Here is a 27,291-nt window from a genome sequence, read left to right on the forward strand (position 1 = left end):
TTTGGGTGCTGGGCAGGGCCAAATGGTATAGGAGCCCCAGGCACGCCATCAGAGAGCTCCTTCTGCCCGGGCTGCTCTTTGGGGTCAGTGCTTTGTTGATGCTTCTGTTAGCTACATGCAGGGTTCTTTTGGTGGGTCAGGGTCTGGTACGATCTTTTAGAGGAAACCGATCTAGTAGTATGTGCATTTATTGCTTGAAGCTCTTTGGAGGTGATTAATTGTTATAGCACATTTATGGATAGGATGTCAATGTTATTTTGTGCGTTTGCTTTGTTGTTCTAGGTCCCTCGTGATTTTTGCAGGGTTACAGGGCAGATGCCACCAGATCTACCCCTTTTGTTGTTTTTGTTTTGTTTGATTTTTTTTTTCTTGATTTTTCTTTTTCTTTTTTGGAAGGGGGTTTGGGATTTGAGCGTCCTATTTTTTTGGGTTTGGGATTTGAGCATCTCAATTTTGCGGGTTTGGGATTTGAGCGTCTTAATTTATTGGGTTAGGGGTTTTAGGCATAGGACTTCAGGGGTTTAGTGTGGTAAATAGTTTGGGTTAGGTCCGTAGGGGTTTCGAGGATGTTTAGGGATAGGGCTTGAGGCTTTTTTGTGTAAGGGCGGGAAGGGCTAGGGTTACAGTGAGTGCGGTTAAATGTAGTTCTCGAAAGCTCGGCCTCTGATTGGCCGTGCTGGCTGTCCAGGGAATTCTGGTAGGTGTAGTTTTCCGGCACCAGGCTTCCGGTAGGCCGTGTTGACTGCCCGGAGCATGCCGGGAGATGTAGTTCTGGGACTCCGAACTTCCGGGAGGCCGTGTTGGGTGCCCGGAGCATGCCGGGAAATGTAGTTCTGGGACTCCGGACCTCCGGGAGGCCATGTTGAGCGCCCAGAGCATGCCTGGAAATGAAGTTCTCGGGAACCAGGGTTGGGCTTAGGGACTAGGGCTGGGGCTAGGGTTAGAGTTTAGGGTGAGGGTTGGGGTTAGGGTTAGGGCTAGTGAATGCTGGTTCTCTGTGTTTGCAGATGACGGTGAGCGTGTTTAAACTAATTCCAGTTGAAGAAGTTTCAGTTACTTGCTTGGTGCCGTTATCAGTTCAACATTAAAAGCTGCAGCAAAAGCGAAAGGGGATTTTTGCTTCTAGAAACACCACAGGTCTCTTGTCTGCTCTCTGAATGTTTTTGAGATAAAACAGATTTAAAAAAACAAAGGAAAGGAAAGGAAAACAAAACAAAACACAGCTGCTCCTTTTGCTCTCTTCCTACTTTCATGTGCTTTGCCCCTCCCCTTTCCCAGGTGATTGGGTTTGGGTGCTGGGCGGGGCTAAATGCTATATGAGCCCCAGGCATGCCATCAGAGAGCTCCTTCTGCCTGGGCTGCTCTTTGGGGACAGTGCTTTGTTTTTCCTTCTGTCCGTTGCAGGGTTGTTTAGGCAGGCTGGAGTCTATGGATTTCTGGATTTTAAGTGCTTGGAATTCACTTAGTAGAGGGATGTTTAGTAGGGGCTGCTGGCTCAGTTTGGGGCGCGGTTGTCACTGCAGTTATTTTCCTACAGCCAATAGAGTAAAATTCCAGTTTGCCTTTTAGAGGTGCTATAAGTGGGTAAAGAGAACAGATGGAAGCGTGTGCCACGTGGGGTAGGCAAGCGGCTGACGTACAGGAGGGGATGAGAGCATGTGATTTTTTTTCTGGGGATGAAATGGACTCAATTTTGTTGGTGTATAATGTGTTCTGCTCCTAGATTTTTCTTTCAATGTGAAGAAAAGTTTGAGCTAATTCCAGGTAAGAAAGTTCCAGTTACTTGCTGGGTCGTATTGTCCTTTTAATATTCAAAGCTACAGCAAAAGCGTGGGGATTGTTGCTTCTAGAAACACCCCAGTTTTCTTGTCTGCACTCTGCATGCCGTTGAGCTAAAGCAGACTAAAAAATAAATAAATACAGGAAACACACACACAAAAAACAACAATAACAACAACAACAACAACAACAAAACCACACCATTGGGTGACGTGTTGTGAACGCAACGATCATTTAATCCCTTTGTTTTCCCAGGTGGTGTGGATGATACCGGTTGCACTGTTGGAGCTTGGATTTGGAGAGGAACAGGTGAGCATAGTTGTATGTTGCATCAGCAGTAGTCAGCGTTGTGGAGAAGGTGGGCATCATGACCGGCATGCTAGTGAATGCTGGTACTCTGTTTTTGCAGCTGATGATGAGCCTGGCAATTGACTAAGATGACGACCAGTGCCTGTGCGTTTCTTGAGGCGGAGGGAATTTACCATGCAGCAACCTGAGAGCTAAGTTGGGGGGCACCTGGTATTTGCATATCTGGGGTGGCTAATGGGAGCTGGGAGCCAGAGCAGCGTGGAGCCAGCTGGCTGAAAATACTTGGTGCCGCTGCGAGGGTGGTTCAGGCTGGGTCACGTTCAGGCTGCTTGTGGCTGGGTCACCAGGCTAATAGAAGCAGCGGGATTATTTTGTAGCGTGAGTGCGTGCACCAGGCAGGACAGTTTCCTTCTGTTCGTCTGTCCTGTAGTGTTGCTTCTGCAATGTCTGTTCTGTGCTTCTGGGGTCTTGATATCCTTCTAGCTTTTTACACTGGACTGACCAGACAGGCGACTTGGTAGCGGTGCTGAAGGGCCTCAGTGCTTGTTTTGTCATCGTGGCTCTGATCCGAGCACTTCTTGTCTTGCAGTCGCTGCTTGAAGTGCAGTTCTGTTTCAGGTCTCGTGCATCATATTCGGTTTGAGATCGCATCTGTTTCCATCTTCGCTCTTGTGGAAGTCATCTGGGCCGCATCAGGAGCTCTTGCTTGGGAATTGATTTCCTAAGCGTCGTCTTATGTGATTAAGGAGGTATTGGGGAGGCAAGGACAGTCCCCAGACAAGGACTGTATATCTCGAAACAAGACACCGGAACTCACGATAAGGAAGCGGCAGACGGACAGAGAAACAAATGTAAGGACTATAAATCTCAAAACCGGACGTTGGAATTCATTATAAAGACACAACAAAGGGAAGAATTAGCAACAGCCAGCTCTTGCGATTAAGAAACATGCCAACTCAGCGGATTCCTGACCAAAGATGAAAAGTACAATGTGAGGAAGACTCGGGGTCTTCCTCCCAAAGACCCCTGCCCACGTCCCAAAGGCCCCTGCCCACAGTTCTTGGGAGGCTCTACGCAGGCGCAAGGTGCCAAAAGGCTAATTAGCATGAGAAGCGAGGGAAGGCGGGGGTAGGCAATGAATATGTATAGGCGCCGGTAGAATATTGATAGATTGATTGTATAAATTCAAGACTGCTTTCTGCTTTGGGTATGCACGATAGGTGGAGAGATCCCCCCGTGCATCCAGCGCTGCAATAAAGAATATACCGCTTAAAGGAATTTCGGCTTCAATCTTTGAATCATATGGGGTTTTCAGTCCCCATCCTTCTGGTCTCTTGTCTTGAAGGAAGGCTTTTTAGGCCTCCATCACCCCAGTTCTGGCAGTGTCTTCCGGTCGCGTGTCGTGACATTTGAGTCTCTCCTTGGGTCTGGTGCAGAGCACCTGTTGTGACTTGCTGTTGCCATAGGGCTTCCCTCCGGGGGTCACTTTTTCTTGCGCCTTGTGTTGTGTGTTTTGTTTGTAGTGTTTGTGGCGTGGCTGTGTGTGTATGTGTTTGGTCTGGAGCTGTCCTGCCTGGCAGTTAGTGATGACAGCTAACGTGGCAGTGCATGGGTGTGCTAATACATTGTCCGGACTGTGTTGGCGAAGACATCCGGTCTGCCTCTGCGCACGTACTGAAGGGCAGCAGGCACAGTCATCTCTGTGGTGAGAACTAGGTTCAGTTCCTAGTTCTCGTTGTCCTTCCGAAATGTCAAATCCCAGATAGGTCACACTTTGTTGAGCCAGCTGGACTTTCTGTCAAGAGACTTGATATCCATTTAAACCCAGAAAATTAAGACGACTTCTAGTCCATTGAATACAACTCCCTTTAGTCTCGGTAGCTATTAAGAGATCATCTACATATTGTAACAAAGCACCTTCAGTGTCCGGAGGCATCCATGTTTCGAGTTCCCTTGCTAATTGGTTTCCAAAAATAGTGGGGCTATTCTTGAATCCTTGAGGTAGTAATGTCCACGTAAGCTGCGTCTTTCTGCCTGAATCGGGATTTTCCCATTCAAAGGCAAATAGGTTTTGGCTTTCTGTGGCTAAACCTAGGCAGAAGAAGGCATCTTTTAAATCCAGTACGGTAAACCAGACTTGACTATTCTTTAATTTAGTCAGCAAAGTATAAGGGTTTGCCACTACTGGATGTAAATCCTCAGTGATTTTATTTATGGCCCTCAAATCCTGAACTAGCCTATAGCTTTTTCATCTGCCTTTTTAATCGGCAATATGGGTGTATTGTATTCTGATTCGCATTCAATCAATAATCCATACTGTAAAAATTTATTAATTATCTCTTTAATTCCTTTCCTATCTTCTATCCTCAAAGGATATTACTTAACCTTAATGGGTTTCTCTCCTGGCTTTAATTTAATAATTATTAAGGTCACATTTTTACCTCTTTCAGGGGTTTCAGTAGCCCAAACTCCTGGACATACTTGATCTGTGATCTCTAAAGGTATTTCACTTTTAGGGTCAGTTTGTATTAGTGCCAAACTTAACACATTTGTTAGTTGTTCTTCTCCTATACTTAATTCCATTTTCCCTTTTTCAAAAACAATTTCTGCTCCTACTTGCTCTAATAAATCTCTACCTAAGAGTGCCCATGAGGAGCTAGGCATATGTAAAAATCTGTGTATGCCCCATTTTTTCCGTAACTTGTACTTCAAAGGTTCACAAAAATAAGCCTTTTCGGTTACACCTTGTCCTGGTTTCAGTTAGAACAGAGTTAATTTTCTTCCTAGTAGCTGGTAGAATGCTATGTTTTGGCTTAGGATGAGAAGAGTGCTGATAACACCCCGATGTTTTAATTGTTAAAGAGCAGTGCTTATACCAAGCCAAGGACATCTCAGCTTCTTGCTCTGTCCTGCCAACAGGCAGGCTGGGGGTGCAGTAAGAGCTGGGAGGGGACAGACCCAGGACAGGTGACCCAAACTAGCCAAAGGGGTATTCCATAGCATCTGACGTCAGGCTAAACAATACATAGGGGTGGCTAGCCAGGGGGAGGGGGCCGGACTGCTCGGGGTTAGGCTGGGCATCGGTCAGCGGGTGGTGAGCAATTGCATTGTGCATCACTTGTTCGTACACATTATTAGTAGTGGTACTATTATCATCATTGTATTATTATTATTATTATTATTATTATTTTATTTTGTCTTATTAAACTGTCTTTATCTCAACTCACGGGCTTCACTTTCCATTTCTCTCCCCCGTCCCAGAGAGGGAGGGGGAGGGTGAGCAAATGGCTGTGTGGTGTTTAGCTGCCGGCCGGGTTAAACCACGACACACCTTTTACCCTAACATAATAATTCTGTAAAGGCATTAATGCTTGATTTAGAACTAAATATGTTGCCCCATATCAATAAGAAATTTCACTTCCATTCCTCCCCTAGCTTCATTATAACCAGTGGAGGATCCGCTAGGGTAGATTCCCCAAGTCCCCATTATTCCTGTTGAAATCAGGGGTCAATTACCCTAGGAAAAGACTAGTCAATTTGTCCTCCGAAGCCAGGTCCAAACCGTTTTGTTTTATTTATTTATTTATTTATTTTCATTACATTTCAGAGTTGGTCCAAAAATTCCATAGGGGTTTCTTCTAGACCTTGTTGGAAGCATATTCTCAATTCCCAATTCATCCAGGTTTTAGTATTTACTTAACCGTTCATAATTTTCAGGATGATTCGGGTCTTAGTGGGGGTCGGTCAGGGGAATGCAATTGTCCACAGTTCCCTGAGCGGTCCCATCGGCAATCTGAGCTCGCACATGAACTCAGGTTGTTTTAAGAGTTAACTGGTTTTCTGTTTCTGTGACAACTCTCTCTTGGACCCATCATGGTCCCTTTGCCCCAAAGGGCTAACACCCATGATTTTAAGATCTCTGCCTTGGGCAGAGGCAGAACTATTAACATTCCTACATCCTCTTTCCCTGCTCATTCAACTTCAAACACCTTTAACACTTTCAACAACCCTTTTAACACTTCCTTTATCTTTCTCCAGCCTGTACTTCTCTAATGCCATCATCAAAGGCTCAGTCAGGGGCCAACTTAATTCCGTACCTTTTCCCACCAAGATGCTGAAACATCAGTATACAACATTTCATCCTGTTCTGCTTCTCAAAAAACAACATTAACTGTAGCAAAATATTATAGTTTAAAGTTCCATTTAGGGGCCACTCTTCTCCACATTCCAGCTTATAAAGCAGCCACCACTGATTACGATATTTTATCAATGTTTTCCTGTTCACACTTCCACCGGCAGATCCTCCAATATCCTTCCAGTGACTTAAAACACATCCTAACACACTTTTCTTTAAAATTTCACTGCTTGTTTGCCCCCCCATTTTCCAGTTTACACTTTCAGAATACACATGTTACTTGCAAAAGCGTATCACAAAACGTATCACTCACAAAAATACGGGCACGCATTATCTTTCAGTAGCGATGTCACAAAACTACTATTACCAGCAATATTGCCAAAATCACAATAACAATAGTCAGAGTCAAATTCCACATGCGATAAGTCAGAAAACCGAACTGTGTAACACCGTAACGATATCTTTCTTATAACAATGCCACGAACCTACTATTACCACCAGAAAAATAGCCAAAATCACAGTAACAATAACCAAAGTTAAATACCATACTCCATGAGTCAGAAAACCGAAATAGACAACACAATTCCAGATGGACCTTAAAGCGAGCTCTTTCCTTAAGGTCCCCAAATATACTTATGGTGCTTACCACAAAGTATATACCAAACACTGCCTCGCAGAAGATCGCCTTCTGACTTACAGACAGTTCCAGATACAGATGGACCCCAAGGTCCCCAGATATACTTGTGGCACTAACCACAAAGTATATACCAAATACTGTCCTGCAGAAGTCACCTTCCGACTTACTGGACAGTCCCAGATGACCGGTCTACCAGAAAACCAAACCAGAATAAAGAATATACTCACTTACAATGATGGGGTCCTTGTCTGCCTCCGCAGTGATCCGGTGAGTCGAGGAGTCCCTCCGGGAAATCCCGGGGGTACCCTAGGGAGTCCTGTCCCCAGCGGGTCCTGCGGTCCGGCAGAGAGGTCGTCCCATCTGGGGTGCCAGATTGATTCAAAGATCGAAGCCGAAATTCCTTTAAGTGGTATATTCTTTATTGCAGCGCTGGATGCACGGGGGATCTCTCCACCTATCGTGCATACCTAAAGCGGAAAGCAGTCTTGAATTTATACAATCAATCAATATTCTACAAGCACCTATACATATGCATTACCTATCCCCGCCTTCCCTCGCTTCTCATGCTAATTAGCCTTTTGGCACCTTGCGCCTGCGTAGAGCCTTCCAAGAATTGTGGGCAGGGGTCTTTGGGACGTGGGCAGGGGTCTTTGGGAGGAAGACCCCGAGTCTTCCTCACAGTGTACTTTTCACCTTTGGTCAGGAATCTGCTGAATTGGCAGGTTTCTTAATTGCAAGAGCTGGTTGTTGCCAATTCTTCCCTTTGTTGTATCTTTATAATGAATTCCAATGTCCAGTTTTGAGATTTATAGTCCTTACGTTTGTTTCTCTGTCCGTCTGCCGCTTCCTTATCATGAGTTTCAGTGTCTTGTTTCGAGATATACAGTCCATGTCTGGGGATTGTCCTTGCCTCCCCAATGCCTCCCCAATACCTCCTTAATCAAGGCAATGAATATGTATAGGCGCCGGTAGAATATTGATAGATTGATTGTATAAATTCAAGACTGCTTTCTGCTTTGGGTATGCACGATAGGTGGAGAGATCCCCCCGTGCATCCAGCGCTGCAATAAAGAATATACCGCTTAAAGGAATTTCGGCTTCAATCTTTGAATCATATGGGGTTTTCAGTCCCCATCCTTCTGGTCTCTTGTCTTGAAGGAAGGCTTTTTAGGCCTCCATCACCCCAGTTCTGGCAGTGTCTTCCGGTCGCGTGTCGTGACATTTGAGTCTCTCCTTGGGTCTGGTGCAGAGCACCTGTTGTGACTTGCTGTTGCCATAGGGCTTCCCTCCGGGGGTCACTTTTTCTTGCGCCTTGTGTTGTGTGTTTTGTTTGTAGTGTTTGTGGCGTGGCTGTGTGTGTATGTGTTTGGTCTGGAGCTGTCCTGCCTGGCAGTTAGTGATGACAGCTAACGTGGCAGTGCATGGGTGTGCTAATACATTGTCCGGACTGTGTTGGCGAAGACATCTGGTCTGCCTCTGCGCACGTACTGAAGGGCAGCAGGCACAGTCATCTCTGTGGTGTTTGTCAGATGTGTGTGTGGGGGGGAAGAGTTGAGCTGCTTGTGAGCAGCTGCTCGCATAGTGCTTGAACGGTGTGCTTGAGGAGGAGGTCTGTGGAATCTTGAAAGCTTACAGATAAGGGGTTCTTGAAACTTTTATTTTTATTTCTCTCCTGTCCCCAGTAGAGTGTAAACCTTTGGAGGAACCTGTCACAGGAAAGAGCTCCTTCCGGAACTGTTCAGCGCTCCGTAGGCAGCTCGGTGACTGGCTTGGTCTACTTCCGAGGTGTGCTGAGGTATGGGGGCTGCTGTTTTGAAATGATAATATTGTAAACGGGGTCCCTTTGTGTTGTTGAGGGATGGGTGCTAATGCTGGCAGCTGAATGATTATCTTGTGACCGTTTTCATTTGTTAAAGCTGAAACACAGTGTACAACGCGGGACTTGACCGGAGCTGCTTTTGGCAAGGTGAGCGATGAACAGATGTAGCAGGTACTTTAGGGGTGCAGTTGTCACTGCAGTTACTTAACTGCACAAAGTACAGTAAAAATCCTGTTTATATTTCAGGGGTGTTGTAGCTGGCCTAAGAGAGCAGATGGAAGCATCTGCCTCGAGGGCAGGTGAGGGAGCAGAGGTTAGGGAGCAGATGAGAGTAACTGTCCCAGCTGTGCTGTGGCTTTGGATGCTGCTTCAGCCTATGCTTTTCTTTTTGTTTCACAGGTGTGTCGCACAGGCTCAGAGGGGCCAAGCTGCACTCTGAAGAGCAGCACGGGAAGGGCGGGCTGTTTGTGAGCTGGATTGGAGCAGAACTGCCAAGTAGCACGAGGTGACTGCGAAGGGTCTTGCTTTGCAGGTGCCATGGCAGGCTCTCCACAGAAGCGGTTGAGGATTTGAGAAGAGGTTGCAGATCATCGAGGAGCGACACGTGCAGGGACGGCTTGAAAACGGTATGGCTGCTTTCTCTTCTGTTTATCAGGTGTCCCAGGCGACGTGGGCTGTGATGTTAGCCTTTAGGATCGGAACAAAGCAGGTGCTGATGGCGGTCTCCTTCGGTAGGCAAAGAGGTGCCCGAAGCCCCCTCCTGTGCAGCCTGAGCACGCCTCGCTGAGGATGAAGCTTGCTTTCCAGCAGTTCTGGAAACTGTGTTGAGGCTGAAATGCTGCGTCTGTGTTCGGGTTGGGGTTGCACCTTGGTGAGTGTAGGGATGGGTTTTAAGTGGGTGCAGCGGAGGGCCCGGCCCCAGTGTCCTGTAGTGTGTTTTGACCCATCAGCATAGCCTTTTGGTTCTCAGATAGCCTGCTGAAGTAAGTGATTTTTGCTGCGAGTGGAACGGAATTGATTTTGTTGGCGTATAATCTGTTCTGCTCCTAGATTTTTCGTTCTGCGTAAATAAAAGTTTGAGCTAATTCGAGCTGAAAAAGCTTCAGTTACTTGCTTGGTGGTAATGTCCTTCTAACATTCAAAGCTGCAGTGAAAGCATGGGGATTGTTGCTTCTAGAAACTCCCCAGTTCTCCTGTCTGCCCTCTGCATGCTGTTGAGCTAAGCCTTATAAATAAGTAAATAAACCACAGCTGCCGCTCCTCCTCTTTCTACTTTCATGTGCTTTGCCCCTCCCCTTTCCCAGGTGATTGGGTTTGGGTGCTGGGTGGGACCAAAAGGTATATGAGCCCCAAGTATGCCGTCAGAGAGCTCCTTCTGCCTGGGCTGCTCTTTGGGGGTAAGTGCTTTGTTTTTCCTTCAGTCAGTTGCCGGGTTCTCTAGGCGGGCTGGAGTCTATGGATTTCTGGAATTCTAAGGGCTTGGAATTCACTTCATAGAGGGATATTTAGCAGAGGTTGCTGGCTCACTTTTTTTTTGGGATGGTGGGATGATACGCTCCTGTGTTTGATCTGTATTTTAATCTCTAGATGAATCAACCCACTCGTGTAACTCTCCAGAGGACTAAAACCAGCTTGATGACATGCTACAAGAGGCTTGACCGCGTTGGTGCAGTATTACCAAGAGTCTGAGCAGGGTCACCTTTTTCATCTGCAAAGGGTATGTCTGTCATTACCCCTGCCGGGGCTGCTATGCATTCATGGCCTTGTGGCATTTGTGGACTTCAGTTTGTTTGTTTGTTTGTTTTTTATTTGTCTGACTCTGGTCTCTGTGTTTGAGTCCTCTGCATGTGCCGCGCTGTTTGCGTATCCATTGTGGATGTGACCTTCTCTCTTTGTTTCTTGTAGCTCAGGGCGTAGGCACGGAAGCTTGAACGAAGCATGAGGGTGAGTGGACAGCAGTGGGGGCCCCGAGTTGCTCGGTGGACTGTGTGAGTCTGCTTCAGCTGTCGGGCCGGCTTTGCAAGTGCCTTGCGACAGCAGAGTACGTCTCCTGCCACGTTTCTGACACGTGCCAGACGTCAGCGGTTCCAGGGTTCCAGTTCCTGAAATGCTGGAGATGCTCGGAGCACGAGAGGGGCTGGGGGAGAGGGGACAGGGGAGATGGGGGCGGCTGCGGCGGCGGGGGGGGGCAGAGAGGGCAGCAGGAGGAGGTGCCGTTGCGTGCGCGTGGCCGACGCCCCTCTGGATTGGCTGGAGTGCTCCGTCCCGAGGCATGCTGGGAGCTGTAGTTCTGCGCTGCCGGGCGGCCACGTGGGCTCCGGGCTGCGCGGCCGGGCCGGGGCCGGGCCGGGGCCGGGCCGTGCGCGCCGGGAGGCGCAGGTTGCCGCTGGCGGCGAGCGCGGTTGCCGGCGGTGAGGCGAGCGAGAGCCTCCGGGGGTGCCTCCTCGGAGCGTCGGGCCGGGAGGGGCGGGGGGTGTTGAGGCCGGGCGCGGGTCCTCGCTGCGCTTGATCGTTGGGCTGCGCCGCGCCGCGCCTCGGAGGCTTTCCTCTCCCTGCGTCCTGACAGCCGGCTCTCTCCTTGTGCTGCGGTTCACCGGGGCAGAAGCAGCTCCCCGCCGCTAGGACCCCTGCGGGGTTTGTTGCCGAGCGAAGGTGGCGCACCGGGTAAAGCGAGGAAAGCCGCAGCTGGCGTGCTGCGGTCGCAGGGTTCTCAGGAGAGAGAGCAGCCCGTCCGTCCCGACTGCCCAGGTAAGTCGCAGCGACCTCGGGGTGGAATCGAGGCGTGCTCGTAAGCTTCCTGCAGCCCCGGCTCCAAGGCTTCATTGAATTTGCGGAAGCGCGAGCTGCTCGGCGCTGGGAAGCGCAAAGGGAAGGAAGGCACGTAGTGCCTGCCGAGTCGTAGTAGCCTCTTAGACCTAGAATGAACTGGCCTGTCAGGCTCTGTCTGTTGCTCAGTCTTTGGTACGAGAGGCTAAACTTTGTCCCGCCTCAGCTTTCGGAGTTGTCCTAGGAATAGACCGGTGCTTGCGGGGCTTTCCAGGACGCTGGTTGCGGTCAGTGAGGACAGACGTGAGAGGCAATTTCTGTCTGTCTGTCTGTCTGTCTCTTGGTTATGTCCCAAGAGTTTTGCTTGAACTGTGTGCAATAAAGGAGGCCTTGGGCCTGTACTGAGCAGCGAGAGAGAGCAAAACTCTGCGTAAGCACTGGCCGTGGCAACGTTGCTTGGGAGTTGAGCGGCTGGGGGTCTTTCCAGAGGTGGGGGGTCTTCCCAGCGGAACTCGGTACGCAGGCAGAAACGTGACCTTCGAGGTCTTTGTTTGTCTTGCGCTGCAGCTGTGGTATTTGCCCCATAACTGTATGGAGTTGCTGAATTCTAGAGGGGATGATGATAGAGACGTCCCTGGTTCAGCCTTTTTTTGCCGCAGTCCTTGCAGAAGTTCTGGAAAAATGAGTAGTATCCTTCTCTTTAAGTTCACCTTTTAAAGAGTTCTTCCTGCAGACTCCTGTCTCCGTGGTTTAGGTACGTGATTTGTGTGAAACAGAGCCAGGCTTTCCTGTTAACGAGTGCCCTGATTGAAATTCCCTGTTGTTGGAGAACAAGAACCATCAGTGGTGCTTGGCAGTTTAAAACCTCTTGGCTTACGCAAAGGCTAACTTGCCAAAGCGAATGGGAAGTAGCCTAAAGTTCAGTAAATGCGCTGAATAGAAAAGGCCGTCTTCTTGACGGGAAAAGAGCTTTGCAGAACGTGAGCTTTGTTTCCCGTAGGGCTCCCTGCTTGCCCACCTGTTCAGCGATTACTGCAGGCTTTGACTGGTCCCCTCAGGCCCAATATCGCACACGTGCTGTGCTGCAGACGGTGCCTTAGCTTCCTTGCCGTCTCGTGCTGCGTTACTTGTACCTGCAGAAAACTTACTTCAGTGTCACAGAAACCCCGTGGGAAGCGTTCCCGACTCACGCCGGTAGGACCATCCCGTCGCGGCTGGTAAAATCCAGGAGCAGGACGATGCTTGGAAGAACGTCACCTATGGAGGAGAAGACAACAGTCTCCTTCCTGTTAGGCAACAGGTTTCCAAGACTGGTTTCCCCACCCCCCTGTGCGTTTTGAAGGAGGCAGTCCCTAAGCTGATGCAATCCAACTATCCAACTGCATCTGAGATGCTGGTTGTTACTTCCATAAGCTATAAAGGAACTTAATGTGTTCTGTGTTTTTAGGTCGAGGCTTGTGTGCGTGAGTTTGGCTTGTCGCGATGGCCGGTGTAGATGATCGCTCACGTGCCCCAAAGCTCCTTGTGCTGATGCTGGATCTGCCCCACGGTAAAGGACCGCATGCTGTGTGTTCAGCTTTTCTTCCTTACCGTGTCGTCCGTATGTATGTATGTATTTACTTCTCTGAAGGAAAGGGTGGATTTTTCGTGGGTCCCTCTGTGCGCGTCTCGAACCAGGCTGCAGTAAATACGCGTAAGCGAGTAGGCTGCTGCAGCGCGTCCTGGACAGTATCAGGGTGCTACTCTGCTAGCAGTGGAGAGCTGGGTGAAGGTGCCCAGGGTAAGGGCTTGTTCTGCCTCAAGTTGAACAGAAAGTTTCAGGAGTTGAGCATCCCAGGGGATGTTTGTAGGACTGCTGTTAGACGATAAAGGTTCGGATGGCTGTCGACGAAGGGGATTTTGTTGGTTCTTTTTCGATAGCTGTTCCTGCCAAAGATCGCGTCGGTCACAAAAGGTAGTAGTAACCTTGCGGTTTCTATGTTCTGTAGCGTTTGTACTAAAATACACTGGCAGATGAATAAATGAGCAGGTACAAATACACGTGACTCTGTAGCTGAGACTAAATAACGTGCAGTTTCTTCTGTGTTTTATCTTTCAAAGCACGTTGTTGCTGAGCGCCTGAGCTTTTTGCTCGCGTTACCGAGGAAAGGAATGGCAGTGCTTCTTCCCCCCTCATCTCTCTTTTTTTTTTTTTTTTTCCCCCCTCTCCTCTTCTTCCTCGATGACAGGGTACTCGAAATGTTTTCCTCGCATGTCCACGTGAAAAACGAAATAAATAAATAAATGCTGATGGTGAAGACACTGACAGAATTGGGTGACATTTTCAAGGTAGAGGAGGGGCGAAGAATGTGGAAATTCCTGGTACATTAGTGGTGCTCTGTTAACAAAACTGACGTATACGCCACTTGCTGTTCCTAGTTTTTTGGTTTGGTTTTCCTTTCAGTAGTCTCCCCGAAGGCTTTTGCGGACACACGGTGTATCTTTTCTGTTCTTCCAGTATTCGTTTGTCAGGAAAGACGACCATGCAATCCGAGGGCTGTGGACAACCATCTACCAGGTGGTTGTTGCAGCCTCCATCGGTCATGTTATTTGTGCTTTTAGCTCGCCCTCTCCTATATCTTGAGTTGAATTTCTTTTTTTTTTTTTTTTTTTTTTTTGGCAACGCTATGTTTGCAGTGATAGCATTGCTGCCGAGGTATTTTTGACTAAAAATGATCTTAACTGTAGTAGTGAATTCACAGAGTGTGGCTTTGTGTAACGACTCCCGCGATCACAACTTTTTTTTTTTTTTTTTTCCTTTGTCACAGATAGGAGGAAAGCTCTTTCCGGAGAGATGGAAAGAAAGTTGTTTCAGAATACGTTCAGAATGTCTGAAGTTGTTTTGGAATTTTTTTTTGTTTTGTTTTGTTTTTTTAGTAGTTAACGGTAGTACAGCCCACAGAGCAATTTCTTTGTGCGTGAGAACTCGCGGGTTAACTGAAAGTTACTTGTTTTATTATAAAACTAGGATTTGAAGCCACGGGCATTCAGAAATGCATATGATATGTCTTGTCACAGTCTTCTAGATCAGCTAACCGGAATGAGAACCAATCTTCTGAAAACACGCAGGGATATCGTGGGGCAGGATGAAGGTAAATGGACACAATTATTTATTAATATTCTGGTACAGCTATTTAATTCACCTAAGTAGTGTTTCTGTCCTCGGTGTGGGAGAGGAAGTAGACTTTGCATCGTTTCTTGGGTCAGTCGTCCTTCCCTAGATTCCGAAGGAAAAGAATGAAATTTCTGCCTTCTGTCACAAAACATGTTGTGCGTGCTTGGAATTTGAAAATTAAGTTTCATGGGTGAGCTTTCCTGTGCAACAGGATGCAGTAGATGTTCTTATAGTGACGGTGAAAGGAAAGAGGGGCTTTATTTGCCTTTTGCTTTTCCTTTGTTTTGTAGAGGGAGGAAATAGTGATTTCTAGATCTTAAATGCTAACACTGGAAATGGAAGCATGCGAGGCTTGTATTTCCTTAGTCTTAAGGTAGACTAAATTTAGATACCTTGTTCTGCTGCAGACTGCCTTCACGGCGTTCCTGTTGCTCAAAGGGGAAATCATCAGGAGTAGTTGAAAATGATGCCTTCACCCCTTCGGGAGATCGATCCAGATCAACCAAAAAGGCTTCTTCATACACTTGGCAGTCTGTTCAAACAGGATGAGAAGGTAGGAGAAGTCTTGCTATCTGCTGTATCATTATTTGAAAAGTAACTGAATTGTAACACGGAGGCAAATACTCTGGTAGTGAATTGACGAAGCAATTGTTTTTTACTTATATTTAAAAAAAAAAAAAAAAGTCTTTTCAGGGTACGATGATAGATGAAGCAGATAAATTTGTTGCTGGGCCTCAGAATAAGATCAAGCGTCCTGGAGAGCCCAATACTCCAGCATCACTAAAGAGAGAAGGCGTAGCACGTCGCCGCTATTGCGACGGCCACAGTCACTGTTGTGACAAACCATGTTGGTGGGAAAGGGCCACCCTGTGCTGCTGGATCTCCGTCACCATATCTGAACCTCAAAGGCATGCCAACAAATAAAAGTATGTTGGAGTTGTTGTAGTACAGGAACTTGTGTGGTCATAAATGGACATAATGTGCAGGAAAAAAAAAAAAGGTCTCCGTGCTTTCTGTGTTAATTCAAAAGGACACGTAAGTTTTAGAGTTAATTGGGACTGAATTTCTTTGGTCGGCTTAGACAAACAGGCTGTTGCTATAGGTAACGAAGTCCTGAATGAGCAATAATTTGGAACTGTTTCTAAAAAGTGCTGAAACCTTTCACCACGATGGTTTGGCGGTAGCAAGGATTTCATTTCAGCTTTTAATTCTCATTTGTGTATTCTATAGTGGGGAAGGGAGAAGTGGGGAAGGAAAGTGTGTAAAAAAAAAAAAAAAAAAAATTTTTAAATTTCTCACAAATAGTAATTTACCCACCTGTTGCAGCAGAGTCGAAAGAAAAATTTGCTGGAACTCGGGGAAGGAGGGGAAACTTTAGTTTACTTTAGTCACTGAAATGGGAATACAGCAAATAACTTCACGACAGTCATATGAGACGGTAGCAGCCCAAAAGGAGGTATTCCTGTGGTTGCGTCAAAGGGTGAATAAAACTACTGAAGTGATCTGACAGTGCTGAGTAACTCTCTCCACAGTACTTTCAACAAGAAGGGATGCAGAATAACGTCCTTCTGTGTTTTTTGATCCTGCAGTTATATGCACTACTAAGCTCCTTCTTAATTTTCAGACACTGGTATCAGTACTGTCCAAGATGGTAATGGAGAGAAGAAAGCAGAAAACTGTCAGTTGCTGGAAAAGCAAATTGATGGCTTGTCTGTGCAAATGGCTTCTTCGGTTCCAGCTGTTAAGGGAGAGGATGAAATGTCACCTGGTGACTTAGACTCTCTACATGATGAGTTCAATTGCTTAAATGATGCAAAGACGGCTTGGATCGTAAACCTGGTACCAATGCACTTGTTCGAGGGCCTCTAAATTACAGCGTGGCTGGAGATGACCAAAAACGAGTGATGGAGTCTACTTCTGAATCTGTGCCAAATTGATTTAAAATAACACCTACAATGTTGGAGGGAAGCGATGCTGGCATTAAAATCAGAGTGGTGAAAGAGGTTCGCAAACGTGGAAGAAGTAAGTTCTTTATTAGTGTATTAAAAATAGGCTAGGGGTACAGAAGACTTTTTCTTGAAATGAGGATCTATTTTGAAAATAAAACCTCAGATTTGGAATGATTTTTGATTAGTCGTGTACAAGTAGTGGAAGAACAAGAAAGTAAGTACATGTATTCACAGTCCAACTTTATATCCTCACTGTCCTTACTGCAGCACTCTTAAGCAGGCTTAGTCACAGCGCCATTCGTGTTTTCATAGTTGGTTCAGAGAAGAAAACACAGAAACCAATGAAAAAATACTGTTGTTTCACATCTAAGGTGTCCGGTTCATTCTTTGGCGCTACTTTTTTTTTTTTTTTTTTTTTGTTAAACTTTATACGAGACAATCGTGCTCATGCTCCACATAGATCGGTCATCTTGTAAAGAGTAGTTATCTTAAACCTCTGCTTTCAAAAATGACAGCTCTAGGTTGAAACGTGGCTTGGTATCCCTTTGTTTCTATTAACTGCTGATCATGGCAGCGTGTTCGTGGAGATGCAAGGCTTCTCTGCTGATTAAACCTAGTCTGCATTTTCCAAGGGCAGGTGTTTCTAGATACTGCTCTTTTAAGAGAACAAAATTCAGCGTTACATTTGAATATCAGCTAATCGATATCACTTCAAATTATTGGTATGCTGGCTTTTTTTTCTTACGTGCATTACTGTATGCAGAAATGGGAAACTCTAGGCTTTGTTGTTTTTCCTTTGGCTGTTGAGATTTACTGAAAATGCATTTACAAGATCTGTTTCTAATATCCGTTTGGATCTCTTCTTTAAGATCGTGAAAAAAATCTTCTCTCTTCTTGAGGAGGTACGTACAAGGACCGATGGAAACTCAGAAGTATTTCATTGAATTTGCTATAAGGGAAGGAGCAAGGTTTGTATAGATACGAATGATTCGGAGTTAAACGCTAACGTTGTTCATGATAGCAAATCTCAGTCTTTTCCAAAACAAGTGTTTTGTTTTGACATACTTAAATTATTACAGTTTCAGCGGTCAAACTGCCGTTGTATTTTCTGAAGTAAATGGTCGTTACCTAGAGCTGAAGTGTGAAATAGAAAGATACGGGTGGTTATGGAAGAAAGACCCAGAATTTGCGTGGGTTGGGGAAAGATGGCTGTATCAAATTAAATTTGCCATTCTGGCGTCAGAAATGAGGGAAGCTCTTCCATGCTGGAAACAGAGAGCCTCTGCTAATACTGTTTGTCGTGGCCAAATAATACTGAGTTATTTAACTGCTGTTTTTGGAAGAAGAAATGAAATTACTTCCCTAGGTTTAAAAATCGTGTCTTAATACAGCACTTAGAGAGAACGCTAGAGGAGCTAGAGTTCAACAGCCTACCCAACAGAGTTAATCAGGTGAACGGTAGATAATAGTGTACCAGCCAGAGGAATACGGACCGGGAATGAGTTTGCTGTGCCGCAGAAGAGTGGAAGAGGACGTAGCTGTTGCCCTCGCCATCCTGGCGGTCAAGTGATCTTACTGTCAGAGTCCGAGAAGAAGCAGCAGAGCTTTAACTTTACGAACCTCTATCGGCAGAAGCTGGGCTGTAACCTTAAGGACGTGCTATGAAAGGTGTGGCTTTTTTCCTGTGGAGGGTGCTCTTTGCTCAACAGGCTGAAAAAAATAACCATTGCTGCCCCTCCTGCAGGTGGTGAGAATTTACTCACTTGAATACTGTCATTAGCCGTTTTACGTGCAATAGGCAGTGGATCGCACTAAAATGGGGCACTGTCAAATGCACACAGTGTCTGCATTGTGGAGAGATCCCATCTGGTGTGTGTGTGTGTGTGTGTGTCCCAATAAAAAAACAAACAAACAAACAAAACTCCCAGAAACACCTGCACTGGTAATATTGCATGTTGCCAGCACAGAGACGAGGGCCTTGTTCCCGAGAACTGCTAGCCATGCCTTTAAACTTGAGATTCAGCGTAGATCGAGAGTAAAGAAACTGCTGTTGTGTTAATGAAAGCTAAAGACAGCCCTGTGACTGTTACCACTTGGTGGTTACTAAACAATCTACCTCAGACTCTCTTCTGTTTTTATCTGCAGACATTATGAAAGCGCACCTGAGGCTTCCCAGGTCCCTGACTTCAGTTCTCTTTCATCCCGTGAGGAGGACGGAGATTCTTCAGGTGGCCTTGCCTTGGCACACGCTGTGCTTTGGAAGCACTAAAAAGAAATGCTTTTAAAAGTGTGCATTTATTTTAATGTTCATACAAAAGAGATTGGTTTTGAACAGTGTTGTTACCGGATCACTAATTTGATATTTTAACTGTATACATTTTTTTGAACATAGGTGGGTGGGTGTGGGTGTGTGTATATGTATATATATATATATATGTATATATATATATATATATATATAAAAATAAACCCTTTTATTAATTCTCGTTAAGTGCTGATCTGAGGAGTCTGTAATGGGCAGCGCTGAATTCCTCGAATTGTCTGTCACCAACAGACCGCTAATATTTTTTGTGAAACCAGTCTGCATATCCTGAAACCCCACTTCTGGTAATAGCTGCGGAATGTGTTTGTTACTTACCTCCCGGTAGCACGTACCCTGGAGCACCTGCCTCATCAGTCAGCTCAGCCTGTACAGGGTGTACATTTTTGCTCCAAGGCTAAAGTGTTAAAGACACCAAGTTCCAGCTTACCAAATCCTTGGTTACCCGAGTTAATATCCTCCCTTCCGTTCCTCTTACTCTTTTGTTCAAAGGTAATGTTGTGAATCACAGAAAATGCAACGAAGACTGGAGCACCTGCACGTAATTAATATTTTCCTTTTAAACGGTAATATGCCAGTAGTAAGTGGCTCTTCAGATAATTTTATTTTCGGTTGTTCTCATTTAAAAACAGCCTCCTGCTCCTTTAACAGCTTTCTTTTAAAAGACAGGTTGAAGTTGTGCTGGCGTTAAGAAGCTCTTCACAAGGTATTGGGGCTGTCCTGAGGATTCCACTTGACCAGCCAGCAGAAGAGGCAGGGAAACATACTTACATTGATGGCCTGAACTTCTCTTCCTATTACTCTTTTTAGTACTAGCCAGCGTGTGTGAGACATCTTTTCCTTCTCCTGTGAAGCAGTGGGCTGGTCTTTCTGGAAGAGGTTGTTTGACCACTGGAATTACACCAGTGAGATTCAAGAAGGAAATAAAATCCAAAAGCAGCAGCGTATCTTTATTACTACGTTAAGTGAGAAAGTGACACTTGGAACGAACTCGTTATAAACAATTCTGAACTCTTTTTCTTAGCGGGAACGTACTTACCTGTACTGTTGAACGTACTTGGGGGGGGGGGGGAAAAAAAACCAAACAAACCACAGTAGTACCTTGGAATACATAGGGCGATTCATCCCTTCAGGATCATTACACGGCAGCTGTGTGTCACCACAATACACCTCTTTTGCTTAATGGTGGACTTCTAAGAGGGAATTTACTTGGGTCAGGTATACTGTGTGTATGTGGTTTTATGCACGTAGAACTGCCTGTACTACACTATCTTTTAAATAGGCGGTGGTAAGAGGAGACAGCTTTCTTCTAGTAGATTCTTCCTTAAGTTTCTTTAGTGATTCCGGGGGCGCTCACTTGACCGTGATGTGCCTGACCTGGTTAGCATCTAAACCTCCTCCTCTGATGCGGTACAGCTGTCTGCTAAATTAGTTACAGAAAGATGGTGACTTTAACTCAGACAGTTCTCTCTTACCTCGCTATTGTTTTATCTGGATAATTTGAATTTGGATTAGAGCAGCGGAGGGAAAAGATGCCTTACACTGAAACGGACGCGAGTCTGTGAGAAGAAAGCCAGGCGTCCTTGGAGACTGTGCCAATGAAAAGGGGAAGAAAAATGAGTGGAATAAATCTGAGTGCACGTAGTCCTGCATCCCGAAGGGAGCACAGAAGGAAGGTTGCTTGCTTAGAAGAGCAGTGGATGCTTCGTGCCCGCCTTAAAGAGAATATTAACAGAGAGACTTCTTTGTAAGACAAGCTGCCCCGCGGGGTGTGGGTAGCAAATACGTTGGAAAAAATACAGCCCCAAGCTCCGAATGGCACAGTAGGCGAGCTGTGATCCGCCCGCCAAGGCCTCCCGCGGGCGCCCTCTGCCGCCACCTGCTGGTGGGAAAGGGGTACTGCAGGCGGCCGAGGGGCGCGCATGCGCGGTGGCACCGGCGGGCGCCCTCTGCCGCCACCTGCTGCTGTTATTCGGGTACTGCAGGCGGCCGAGGGGCGCGCATAGCGCGGTGGGGCCCGGGGGGCGCCCTCTGCCGCCACCTGCTGGTGGGAAAAGGGTACTGCAGGCGGCCGAGGGGCGCGCATGCGCGGTGGCGCCGGCGGGCGCCCTCTACCGCCACCTGCTGGTGTTATTCGCGTACTGCAGGCGTCCGGGGGCCGCGCATGCGCGGTGACGCCCGCGTGCGCCCTCTGCCGCCACCTGCTGGTGGAAAATGCGTACTGCAGGCGTCCGGGGGGGGCGCATGCGCGGTGGGGGTCCGGTTGCGCCCCCTGCCGCCACCTGCTGGTGGGAAGCGAGTACTGCAGGCTGCCGGGCGCCACGAATGCCGCATGACGCCCGCGGGCGCCCTCTGCCGCCACCTGCTGGTGGGAAGCAAGTACTACACGCGGCCGGGGGACGCGCATGCGCCGTGGGGTCCGGTGGCGCCCTCTGCCGCCACCTGCTGGTGCAAAACGAATACTGCAGGCGGCCGGGGGACGCGCATGCGCGTTGGCACCCGCGGGCGCCCTCTGCCGCCACCTGCTGGTGGGAAAAGGGTACTGCAGGCGGCCGGGGGACGCGCATGCGCGGTGGGTTCCGGTGGCGCCCTCTGCCTCCACCTGCTGGTGGTAAAGGGGTACTGCAGGCATCCGGGTGATGCGCATGCGCCGTGGGGTCCGGTGGCGCCCTCTGCCGCCACCTGGTGGTGCAAAACGAATACTGCAGGCGGCCGGGGGGCGCGCATGCGCGGTGGGGTCCGGTGGCGCCCTCTGCCGCCACCTGCTGGTGTTATTCGGGTACTGCAGGCGGCCGGGGGGCGCGCATGCGCAGTGACGCCCGCGTGCGCCCTCTGCCGCCACCTGCTGGTGCAAAACGAATACTGCAGGCGGCCGGGGGGCGCGCATGCGCGGTGGGGTCCGGTGGCGCCCTCTGCCGCCACCTGCTGGTTTTAATCGGGTACTGCAGGCGGCCGGGGGCCGCGCATGCGCAGTGACGCCCGCGTGCGCCCTCTGCCGCCACCTGCTGGTGGGAAAAGGGTACTGCAGGCGGCCGAGGGGCGCGCATGCGCGGTGGCGCCGGCGTGCGCCCTCTGCCGCCACCTGCTGACGGGAAAGGGGTACTGCAGGCGGCCGGGGGGTGCGCATGCGCGGTGAGGCCCGCGGTCGCCCTCTGCCGCCACCTGCTGGTTTTAATCGGGTACTGCAGGCGGCCGGGGGGCGCGCATGCGCGGTGGGGCCCGGGGGCGCCCTCTGCCGCCACCTGCTGGTGGAGAACGAGTACTGCAGGCGGCCGAAGGGGGCGCATGCGCGGTGGGGCCCGGGGGCGCCCTCTGCCGCCTCCTGCTGGTGGAAAACGAGTACTGCAGGCGGCCGAGGGGGGCGCATGCGCGGTGGGGCCCGGGGGCGCCCTCTGCCGCCTCCTGCTGGTGGAAAACGAGTACTGCAGGCGGCCGTGGGGCCGTGCATGCGCGTTGCTTATTACGTCGTTGTTTTTTTTGATGTGTAATTTCCTACGCTCCTAGATTTTTCTTCATATGTAAATCACACAGAATCACAGATCTTCTAGGTTGGAAGAGACCTCAAGATCATTGAGTCCAACCTCTGACCTAACACTAACGTTAGAGCTAATTCCCGTGGAAAATATTTCATTTACCTTCTTGGTTGTATTGTCCTTTCTATGTTCAAAGCTGAGGCATAAATACGGTAAATTTTGCTTCTAGAAACACCCCAGTTCTTTTGTCTGCACTCTGCATGCTGTAAACTAGGGATAGGCACAAAACAAACAAATAAATAAATAAATAAAAGAACACAGCTGCTGCTGCTCCTGCTCTCTTTCTTGTGGTTTGCCCCCTCCTCTTTCCCAGGTGATTGGGTTTGGGTGCTGGGCAGGGCCAAATGGTATAGGAGCCCCAGGCACGCCATCAGAGAGCTCCTTCTGCCCGGGCTGCTCTTTGGGGTCAGTGCTTTGTTGATGCTTCTGTTAGCTACATGCAGGGTTCTTTTGGTGGGTCAGGGTCTGGTACGATCTTTTAGAGGAAACCGATCTAGTAGTATGTGCATTTATTGCTTGAAGCTCTTTGGAGGTGATTAATTGTTATAGCACATTTATGGATAGGATGTCAATGTTATTTTGTGCGTTTGCTTTGTTGTTCTAGGTCCCTCGTGATTTTTGCAGGGTTACAGGGCAGATGCCACCAGATCTACCCCTTTTGTTGTTTTTGTTTTGTTTGATTTTTTTTTTTCTTGATTTTTCTTTTTCTTTTTTGGAAGGGGGTTTGGGATTTGAGCGTCCTATTTTTTTGGGTTTGGGATTTGAGCATCTCAATTTTGCGGGTTTGGGATTTGAGCGTCTTAATTTATTGGGTTAGGGGTTTTAGGCATAGGACTTCAGGGGTTTAGTGTGGTAAATAGTTTGGGTTAGGTCCGTAGGGGTTTCGAGGATGTTTAGGGATAGGGCTTGAGGCTTTTTTGTGTAAGGGCGGGAAGGGCTAGGGTTACAGTGAGTGCGGTTAAATGTAGTTCTCGAAAGCTCGGCCTCTGATTGGCCGTGCTGGCTGTCCAGGGAATTCTGGTAGGTGTAGTTTTCCGGCACCAGGCTTCCGGTAGGCCGTGTTGACTGCCCGGAGCATGCCGGGAGATGTAGTTCTGGGACTCCGAACTTCCGGGAGGCCGTGTTGGGTGCCCGGAGCATGCCGGGAAATGTAGTTCTGGGACTCCGGACCTCCGGGAGGCCATGTTGAGCGCCCAGAGCATGCCTGGAAATGAAGTTCTCGGGAACCAGGGTTGGGCTTAGGGACTAGGGCTGGGGCTAGGGTTAGAGTTTAGGGTGAGGGTTGGGGTTAGGGTTAGGGCTAGTGAATGCTGGTTCTCTGTGTTTGCAGATGACGGTGAGCGTGTTTAAACTAATTCCAGTTGAAGAAGTTTCAGTTACTTGCTTGGTGCCGTTATCAGTTCAACATTAAAAGCTGCAGCAAAAGCAAAAGGGGATTTTTGCTTCTAGAAACACCGCAGGTCTCTTGTCTGCTCTCTGAATGTTTTTGAGATAAAACAGATTTTAAAAAACAAAGGAAAGGAAAACAAAACAAAACACAGCTGCTCCTTTTGCTCTCTTCCTACTTTCATGTGCTTTGCCCCTCCCCTTTCCCAGGTGATTGGGTTTGGGTGCTGGGCAGGGCTAAATGCTATATGAGCCCCAGGCATGCCATCAGAGAGCTCCTTCTGCCTGGGCTGCTCTTTGGGGACAGTGCTTTGTTTTTCCTTCTGTCCGTTGCAGGGTTGTTTAGGCAGGCTGGAGTCTATGGATTTCTGGATTTTAAGTGCTTGGAATTCACTTAGTAGAGGGATGTTTAGTAGGGGCTGCTGGCTCAGTTTGGGGCGCGGTTGTCACTGCAGTTATTTTCCTACAGCCAATAGAGTAAAATTCCAGTTTGCCTTTTAGAGGTGCTATAAGTGGGTAAAGAGAACAGATGGAAGCGTGTGCCACGTGGGGTAGGCAAGCGGCTGACGTACAGGAGGGGATGAGAGCATGTGATTTTTTTTCTGGGGATGAAATGGACTCAATTTTGTTGGTGTATAATGTGTTCTGCTCCTAGATTTTTCTTTCAATGTGAAGAAAAGTTTGAGCTAATTCCAGGTAAGAAAGTTCCAGTTACTTGCTGGGTCGTATTGTCCTTTTAATATTCAAAGCTACAGCAAAAGCGTGGGGATTGTTGCTTCTAGAAACACCCCAGTTTTCTTGTCTGCACTCTGCATGCCGTTGAGCTAAAGCAGACTAAAAAATAAATAAATACAGGAAACACACACACAAAAAACAACAATAACAAAAACAACAACAACAACAAAAACACACCATTGGGTGACGTGTTGTGAACGCAACGATCATTTAATCCCTTTGTTTTCCCAGGTGGTGTGGATGATACCGGTTGCACTGTTGGAGCTTGGATTTGGAGAGGAACAGGTGAGCATAGTTGTATGTTGCATCAGCAGTAGTCAGCGTTGTGGAGAAGGTGGGCATCATGACCGGCATGCTAGTGAATGCTGGTACTCTGTTTTTGCAGCTGATGATGAGCCTGGCAATTGACTAAGATGACGACCAGTGCCTGTGCGTTTCTTGAGGCGGAGGGAATTTACCATGCAGCAACCTGAGAGCTAAGTTGGGGGGCACCTGGTATTTGCATATCTGGGGTGGCTAATGGGAGCTGGGAGCCAGAGCAGCGTGGAGCCAGCTGGCTGAAAATACTTGGTGCCGCTGCGAGGGTGGTTCAGGCTGGGTCACCAGGCTAATAGAAGCAGCGGGATTATTTTGTAGCGTGAGTGCGTGCACCAGGCAGGACAGTTTCCTTCTGTTCGTCTGTCCTGTAGTGTTGCTTCTGCAATGTCTGTTCTGTGCTTCTGGGGTCTTGATATCCTTCTAGCTTTTTACACTGGACTGACCAGACAGGCGACTTGGTAGCGGTGCTGAAGGGCCTCAGTGCTTGTTTTGTCATCGTGGCTCTGATCCGAGCACTTCTTGTCTTGCAGTCGCTGCTTGAAGTGCAGTTCTGTTTCAGGTCTCGTGCATCATATTCGGTTTGAGATCGCATCTGTTTCCATCTTCGCTCTTGTGGAAGTCATCTGGGCCGCATCAGGAGCTCTTGCTTGGGAATTGATTTCCTAAGCGTCGTCTTATGTGATTAAGGAGGTATTGGGGAGGCAAGGACAGTCCCCAGACAAGGACTGTATATCTCGAAACAAGACACCGGAACTCACGATAAGGAAGCGGCAGACGGACAGAGAAACAAATGTAAGGACTATAAATCTCAAAACCGGACGTTGGAATTCATTATAAAGACACAACAAAGGGAAGAATTAGCAACAGCCAGCTCTTGCGATTAAGAAACATGCCAACTCAGCGGATTCCTGACCAAAGATGAAAAGTACAATGTGAGGAAGACTCGGGGTCTTCCTCCCAAAGACCCCTGCCCACGTCCCAAAGGCCCCTGCCCACAGTTCTTGGGAGGCTCTGCTCAGGCGCAAGGTGCCAAAAGGCTAATTAGCATGAGAAGCGAGGGAAGGCGGGGGTAGGCAATGAATATGTATAGGCGCCGGTAGAATATTGATAGATTGATTGTATAAATTCAAGACTGCTTTCTGCTTTGGGTATGCACGATAGGTGGAGAGATCCCCCCGTGCATCCAGCGCTGCAATAAAGAATATACCGCTTAAAGGAATTTCGGCTTCAATCTTTGAATCATATGGGGTTTTCAGTCCCCATCCTTCTGGTCTCTTGTCTTGAAGGAAGGCTTTTTAGGCCTCCATCACCCCAGTTCTGGCAGTGTCTTCCGGTCGCGTGTCGTGACATTTGAGTCTCTCCTTGGGTCTGGTGCAGAGCACCTGTTGTGACTTGCTGTTGCCATAGGGCTTCCCTCCGGGGGTCACTTTTTCTTGCGCCTTGTGTTGTGTGTTTTGTTTGTAGTGTTTGTGGCGTGGCTGTGTGTGTATGTGTTTGGTCTGGAGCTGTCCTGCCTGGCAGTTAGTGATGACAGCTAACGTGGCAGTGCATGGGTGTGCTAATACATTGTCCGGACTGTGTTGGCGAAGACATCTGGTCTGCCTCTGCGCACGTACTGAAGGGCAGCAGGCACAGTCATCTCTGTGGTGTTTGTCAGATGTGTGTGTGGGGGGGAAGAGTTGAGCTGCTTGCGAGCAGCTGCTCGCATAGTGCTTGAACGGTGTGCTTGAGGAGGAGGTCTGTTGAATCTTGAAAGCTTACAGATAAGGGGTTCTTGAAACTTTTATTTTTATTTCTCTCCTGTCCCCAGTAGAGTGTAAACCTTTGGAGGAACCTGTCACAGGAAAGAGCTCCTTCCGGAACTGTTCAGCGCTCCGTAGGCAGCTCGGTGACTGGCTTGGTCTACTTCCGAGGTGTGCTGAGGTATGGGGGCTGCTGTTTTGAAATGATAATATTGTAAACGGGGTCCCTTTGTGTTGTTGAGGGATGGGTGCTAATGCTGGCAGCTGAATGATTATCTTGTGACCGTTTTCATTTGTTAAAGCTGAAACACAGTGTACAACGCGGGACTTGACCGGAGCTGCTTTTGGCAAGGTGAGCGATGAACAGATGTAGCAGGTACTTTAGGGGTGCAGTTGTCACTGCAGTTACTTAACTGCACAAAGTACAGTAAAAATCCTGTTTATATTTCAGGGGTGTTGTAGCTGGCCTAAGAGAGCAGATGGAAGCATCTGCCTCGAGGGCAGGTGAGGGAGCAGAGGTTAGGGAGCAGATGAGAGTAACTGTCCCAGCTGTGCTGTGGCTTTGGATGCTGCTTCAGCCTATGCTTTTCTTTTTGTTTCACAGGTGTGTCGCACAGGCTCAGAGGGGCCAAGCTGCACTCTGAAGAGCAGCACGGGAAGGGCGGGCTGTTTGTGAGCTGGATTGGAGCAGAACTGCCAAGTAGCATGA

At 48.1% G+C, this 27,291-nt stretch overlaps 3 long non-coding RNA genes across 26 annotated transcripts; all 3 read left to right on the plus strand.

Moving 5' to 3' along the window:
• Positions 1-1,336: 1,336 nt before the first annotated feature.
• LOC311429083 lies at positions 1,337-4,369 on the plus strand. The gene is made up of 4 exons (XR_014688095.1): positions 1,337-1,764; positions 2,035-2,088; positions 2,189-2,232; positions 2,678-4,369. It is a non-coding gene; the product is annotated as an uncharacterized lncRNA (long non-coding RNA).
• Positions 4,370-8,539: 4,170 nt separating this feature from the next.
• On the plus strand, positions 8,540-19,926 carry LOC311429082. 24 transcript variants are annotated; one of them, XR_014688071.1, is made up of 15 exons: positions 8,540-8,655; positions 8,777-8,826; positions 9,212-9,305; positions 9,415-9,550; positions 10,267-10,396; positions 10,585-10,720; positions 11,282-11,427; positions 12,585-12,774; positions 12,893-12,994; positions 13,674-13,773; positions 14,503-14,576; positions 15,007-15,152; positions 16,224-16,621; positions 17,418-17,516; positions 17,940-19,926. It is a non-coding gene; the product is annotated as an uncharacterized lncRNA (long non-coding RNA). The 24 variants fall into 24 exon arrangements; XR_014688072.1 differs by having other exon boundaries at positions 12,607-12,774; XR_014688074.1 differs by lacking the exon at positions 12,585-12,774 and having other exon boundaries at positions 8,549-8,655; positions 17,940-19,924.
• A 4,279-nt stretch (positions 19,927-24,205) lies between these two features.
• Positions 24,206-26,059, plus strand: LOC311429084. Its single transcript, XR_014688096.1, has 4 exons — positions 24,206-24,483; positions 24,754-24,807; positions 24,908-24,951; positions 25,371-26,059. It is a non-coding gene; the product is annotated as an uncharacterized lncRNA (long non-coding RNA).
• The last annotated feature ends 1,232 nt before the right edge of the window (positions 26,060-27,291 follow it).

The sequence above is a fragment of the Aythya ferina genome (assembly GCF_964211825.1).
Source record: "Aythya ferina genome assembly, contig: HAP1_SCAFFOLD_294, whole genome shotgun sequence".
Classification (NCBI taxonomy): Eukaryota; Metazoa; Chordata; class Aves; order Anseriformes; family Anatidae; genus Aythya; species Aythya ferina.